The following is a 6,429-nucleotide window of genomic DNA, read 5'->3' as shown; positions in this document are numbered from 1 at the left end:
CCACCTTGAAATTAGATTAGTAATTCCCTTCAGGATTTCAGAATGTGAAAACTTGGATCAGCTCATACACTCACACATCATAATATATCTTATGTCCTTATTTAGGGCCAAACACTGATCCACGTGCTCAGTTTTCAGACAGACCGCTTATTCCTTGGCATAACCTCTCTGTTACACAAGTACGCAGGCAGAGCAGCCTGTCAGCCAGAACCTGGCACTTCTGTAGGCAATGGGATGAGTAGGGGAGAGAAATGTCATTTTGTGATCGCCAGTCCTGCAGGCAGCTCGGCAGAGCCAGCTTGAAAGAGAAGGAGCAAATGAGCAAGAGCTGGAATAGGGGCAAGAGCTGATCATTTTTCTCCCTGGGGTGAAGGCGGGGAAAAGTAAAGTAAGCTCACGACTCTGACTAACACTCTGCTCCCAGGCAGATTGTTAATTCAGCATTGCTTCTTATTACAGGCTATTAGCAACACCTTCCTACATATGCATGTATTTAACACTGATTGGTCCTGAAAGCCATTCATTTTGGTGTGCTCCTGTCTCATTCACAAGCAAACCAAATCCTTACTGGCTGAAATCGTGAGTTCCTCTTGATCCTCCCACTTGATCACTGGAGTTGCTGGTGCAGATAAGAAAGAGTAATGCTCATACCACTTTTCCCAGTGGGAAGTTCAGTAAAAAGCTTCCCTCCATATTTGAGACAGTTCCCATAACCAATTCCCTTTGCTGTGTTCAGGCACTTCCTCATTTTGTTTTTTTCCAGTGTGGTATTAAGAGCTCATATTCAACTTGTTAAAATAAAAGGGAAACTTTATGCTGTCCCCGCATTGAGGCAATGTTGCTAGGTTTGAGGCTTTCTCTTTTTGCCTGTTTATTTTGCACCCCTCAAAGAGGAAGCATGTGGGAGTCATCCTGGCCTCCAGAGCCACCAGTCCGATACCTAGAGATACACCAGAGGAACAAGTCCTCTCTGCTGCTTTTTCCCCGATGCTAAAGAGACTTATTACTGCTGGCTTTTAACATGAGGAAATCTTACTTCCTCCAGGCTGACGAGCAAATAGAAGAGTCAGAGCACTGGTCCTTTCCTCTCTGCTTCTTGCAACAACATCATCTTCCTTCTGAAGCCCTGGGTCCACCCTTGCTCCCATGAATGAGCCTTTGTCACACGTTAAACCTTGCAAGTGTCAGGTCTGAGCATTGTACAAATGATGTCTTCATTTCCCGTTGCCTTGCTTCCACCCACATTTTTGCCTCTGTCCTCCTCCAGGTTTGCTTCATTTCCTTTTCTTTTTCCTACACCAGGTACCCATTAAACTGGAGCAGAAAAGGAAAAGATGTGTCTTGTACAAATATGCATGGAGGTGGGTCATAACCTTTGAAAAATCAGTTAACTAACATAGCAGCACTCTTACAGGGCTTTATTCTTCCAAGCACTACAATTTTTCAGCTGGGGCGTAGTGAGGTTGTAAACTTACTATTAGACATGTTCACGGCACTGTAAGCGACCAACAAATTAGCACCGTTTAGTTTCTTTTCTTTGCATCTCTTGGGCACCATCCCATTCTCAGAAAAGAAAGCTGTTTTTTCTTTTTCCTTTTATTTGAAAAAAAAAAATCTTGAAGTGCTTCAAGGAGTACAGCAGTCCTGACGTGCGGAAACAAACTCTACAACTCACGGAGAGTTATAAACACAGGCATGTTTACTACGGCACTGGGTGCAAGGGGGATCGTTCCTCCAAACTTGCACACCGAGTAAAATAAAGATACATATTATATACCATGAAACATTTACATATTCATAGTACACTACATATTCATTGTTATTCACACTTAAGATTGGTTATAAGTTTCTCGCTTCTAATGTAAATTAGTACTCATTCTCAGTAAGCACTAATGAAGCCTCTATACTAACTACGCATGCTCCCCAAGCGGGGTTTTGCCCTCTTTCGGGGGGGCCATTTGAGCTGGAGGTCGCGATCTCCCACCACCACAATTACCTCTGTCCTGCTCTCAGCCAATTTACTGTTGATGTCTGTGGGTTGTAACCTGTTATCAGCTTGGCTCCCTTCACGTCTAGGACTCCCTCTCTCGGATGCCTCTCTCCACATTCTTGCCTACTGACTTAGATAACAGTGTCCCTTCCTGTATCGTTTGTTCTTTTTCTTGATGCTTCCCAACCTTGAGATGCCAGGCTAAACAATGTGCCTGTTTTTCTGTTAATTTAGCTGAATTCTTTAACCCTTTGGTATCAGTACCACATCTGAGCTTTGCACTGCACTGCATAGACCACGTGGGGAGAAGAGGTCAGCATGGGGCGAACACCGAATTATTGCACAGTGCCAGGCAAGGCTGATTGGGAAGTGTATTTGCAAAGAGAGCTCACCCCCACACCCTGCTTGCAGGCCCCCAACTCCTGTGCCTGTGGAGCCCAGGCACCTCTTCCCCATGCCCTTAGCAAGCAAAGGGCTCCTCGCCCTGGCAAGCAGGATGGCTGGGATCGTGGCCTTCACTAAGCCATCAGTCAGTTCTGCACTGGAAGGAGCTGCCGCGGCCCAAGGTTGCCTCTGCATGACCAGATCCGGTGGCTGTTTGGGGTGGCTGCCAAGCACCTCCAGATGGGGGGGCATGAGTCAACAAGTCCCATGCAACAAACTGATAAGCTCTAACTGGTGGCTATGGCAGGAGAGGATCCTGACTAGGATTATGTCAGGTTATACGCTTTCGTCCTCTGTCTTTGGTGCCTCGCTGTAGAAACCTTCTGAACTTTATCAATGTTTTCCTGTTTTAATGCATTAAAGTGATTTCTTTCTGTTTGTAGCAGAATAGCGCTGATTTTCATCTCTATAAGGAAAGTCAAAATCAGACCTGCCCTTGGAAAGTTCCTCAAGGATTTTGGTTTATCTTTTACATCTGTTGGACATTTTGTCGACTTTTAAGCATGTCCAAGCATTTCTTCTTTGATTGTATGTCTTGCTGGTTGACATCAGTCAAAACCAGACAAAAAACAGAGGCTTTGGCTTTGAAAAAGCTGTATGGTTGAGTGAGCAGGAACCTGGTAAAATTTAATTTACTTTACTGGATTACCTTCTTTATTTGTATTTAGAAGACTCTTTCTCTGGTGGGTGGCATTTGGCAAGGCACTTCACCTGTCTTGTTCCTGCTTAAACTGTATTAACCCATCTAGTCTATTTTTAGACCCTAAGGTCTGCAAAGCAGGTGGTGTGTTTTGGTTTGTGGTTGCTCAAACCTTGTCTCCAGCTTGCATTTAAATAGTAATAATCTAGAGGTGAAAATGTTCGGACAGGGCCTGGAGACAGCCACAAAGTACAATTCTGCTACTTTGCCTGTGTAGGTTGTATTTTCACCATCCTGCTCCGTCCATCACATCTGCCAGGGACTTTCTTCCTAAACAATGAGTAAAGTGGGTACTTTCTTGTGGCCAAAGATTGCCAGGTGGGAAGTTGTTAAAGCATTCAGAAAAAAATGATTAAAGGTGTAGTACTGCAAAGAAACGGTTTGACTTCTTCATTGTAAAGCGGCTAATATTCTTGGCTTAGTGCAAAGAGTGATAGAAAATAATTTGGTTTGGGATCCTATCCAAAGTAATTGCCAAAGGGGCTGAGCTGCCATAGCAGTCTTGGAATGTGTACCCAGCAGCAAACAGCCCTGATGTCAGGGTAACCTGGTAGTCATACAACACAAAATAGGCAGTGACCAGTACAACTGACAAAGCAGTTAAACTTTCAGAACACAGAAGTTATGAAAGAAATTATTTTGTTCTAGAGAAAAAAAAAATTAATCGTGTATGAAAGGACAGTATCATTAAGATGTGTCCCATTTAAATGGTGTGTGGGTGGAATATTCTAATCACAATCTGCTGAAATGGTATCTTGAGCTTAAAGCACTGCCCCAGATAAGCTCCTGCCTCTGCCTCTTTTTTTTTTTTTCAATGTAAAACTAGGCAAGTTACTTAACTACATGATCTCTCAGTTACCCAGCCCCAGGACTGGATCAGCGTACTACTGTCTGCCATCCTTTCTCTGGCCTCTAGAGACCAGGGACTTTTCTTTTATCGTGTACCTTACGAGTCCAGTCCTAGCGCTGTGGAGCCCTGAGCTTACTTGTGATTTCAGATGTTACCATTATAGAAGTAGTGTGATTGGATTTTGATTGTTTTTTCTCTTTGTGCTTAAATCTTCTGACTCAGTGCAAGCAGGGGATACTTGTATCATGTCTGCTTCTTGTATGCCACATGAGGATAATTCAGCTGTCTTAGGGAAAGATGGGTCACATTAGCACAAGCTGTCAAAGTGGGAGCTTTGAAGTGAGTTTGAGAAAGGAACCTCAGCCTAGCATCAAAGTGGGCAGCAAGAGCTTAAAGGGTAAGTTTGTCAAAAAAAGAATAAAATATGGGGTTTACCCTGTCTTTTTTTCCCACTGGCAGAGATCTATTCTGTGAGCTATCACATTTTCCACAGTGTCTGACTGTATGTAATAGGAACATACCTTTCCTGCCACTTAAACTGAAAAAGGTTGGCAAACTATGAGTGCAACAAAAACACAGGAGCAACAGCGTGTAGATGAAGTTGGCACTGTGCTGCACTAGGTTGCAGAACCAAAATAGCCCCTTTTGTACCCCAGGAGGAGCAAAGAACCAACTTTCTTCTCCTTTCTTTCCCTTCTGTCCTGTTTTCTTTGTGATGCATATTTTTATGTCTGTGGTTAAGAAAAACCCAACAAAATCAAGTCACTGAGCAGGCACGCACCAACAGCCCTCATTTCTAAATCTCACATTCTCTCTTCAGCATCTGTTTCTGCCGTAGATATTCAAGTTTCGCTGAGTGAGCTCTGAAGGCAAAGCACTCTGTTCCATGAGGGATATGGTCAGTTGGTTTTGCAAGTTAGTGAGGAGCTTTCTGAGGCTTTTTTCTGCTCAGGATGTGGAATTTCTGGTGGGGTGGTGGGAATGCTAAAGGCTTTTCTAGACTGAGACAAAAGATGTACAGTGTTAGTGCAATGAAACATATGTGATCCAACATGTTTAAAAGATCTTTCAATGAACATAACAGCTAGGAGGAAGTCCATTTTTGCTATCTTTATATTTAATCACAGTTCCTGAGGATTTTGGGACTCACTAGAAAGTCACTAGATCCAGGAGTTATGTGAATTTATGAGAAAATTCAGCAAGCACCATAAAAACGCCAAAACACAGATGGCGAATATATCAAGTATGTCAGGGTCATTGTATTTCCCAAGCCACCTGTGCCCTCCCTGGAGACTGTGAGCAGGCTTCAGGTCACAGCTGCTAGATAAATCGGTGTGGTTTATGCTGGGTGGAAGTAATACTGGAGATCAAGGGATTCACCCTGCGCCAGCTCTGTTTGTGGTTAATGGTAGACCAGCACACATGCCAGCTAGCAGCTCCCTCACTGGCTAGGCTGAGCAGGATGTATATAATTTTTAACCTGGTTTAAAAAAAAAATAATCAAAGCCACAATCTTTTGCCTGCTTTGCATCACATACAGAAACAGTGATGCAGTTGCTTATCCATTGGAACCATGTTCAGTCCAAAACTAGCTAGGCAGCTGCACTCACCCCTGCTGCACTTCAAAACTGGCCCTTTGAAGAGTGCTGAAGTTGACAGCCTTGCATACAAACTGTGGAGATGGCTTTCCACCACCTGATGGGCCCAGAAACCAGGAAGCCACAGCTGACCAGGGTCTTTGTGAAGCAGAGGCTGAGAGGAGGTGGCAGTGATGTGCTGCTGTGGGAAAAACAAGAAAAATAAATTAAGCTTGTAATGTGCGAATAGGGTTTTCATATGCAACACACCCAAAGCAATTCCCTTCTCCACTGAATAGCAACAGTACTGTATCGCATTTTGGAAACCATTCCCAGGCCACAGCACAACAGTGGAAATAATGAGTAGTGTAGAAAGTGGCAGACTGGGAGAAAGATTGTCTCTGTTGAGAGTAGAAGAGATTCAAGATCAACATGACAGAGAGTTTCAAGTACTTAAGAAGGACAGGGAGAGAAAGAGAATAAATCTCCACAACTGGAGGTGTGTTGAGTTCAAGATATGGCAATGAAGCTTGGACTAGACCTGAAGGGAAATATTCCTGCAGCAATGAGGCAGTAGGAGAGGTGGTGGGGCCTCTGTCAGAGGACGTCTTTAAGAGCAGGTTAAGCAAACCTCCACTGGGAATAACCTAGATACAGCTGAGTCCGTCTTGGGCCCAGAAGGCGGTCTTGATGATCTCGGGCTGTCTGTCCTGAAAGAGTTACTTACCTTTTAGCAAGGGTGATGGCAACAAATGCAACATCTGGGCCATTCTAGATAGGGTCAGTTGCTAGGCTTAGTTTGGAGATCCATGCCAAATATCCCCTTCCATCCCCTGCCAGCCCCTTCTGTTGGATAGTGTTGGATATA

This window comes from Cariama cristata, unplaced genomic scaffold, assembly GCF_000690535.1.
Source record: "Cariama cristata isolate BGI_N322 unplaced genomic scaffold, ASM69053v1 scaffold5596, whole genome shotgun sequence".
In the NCBI taxonomy this organism is placed as follows: Eukaryota; Metazoa; Chordata; class Aves; order Cariamiformes; family Cariamidae; genus Cariama; species Cariama cristata.
This window is presented reverse-complemented; position numbering follows the sequence as displayed.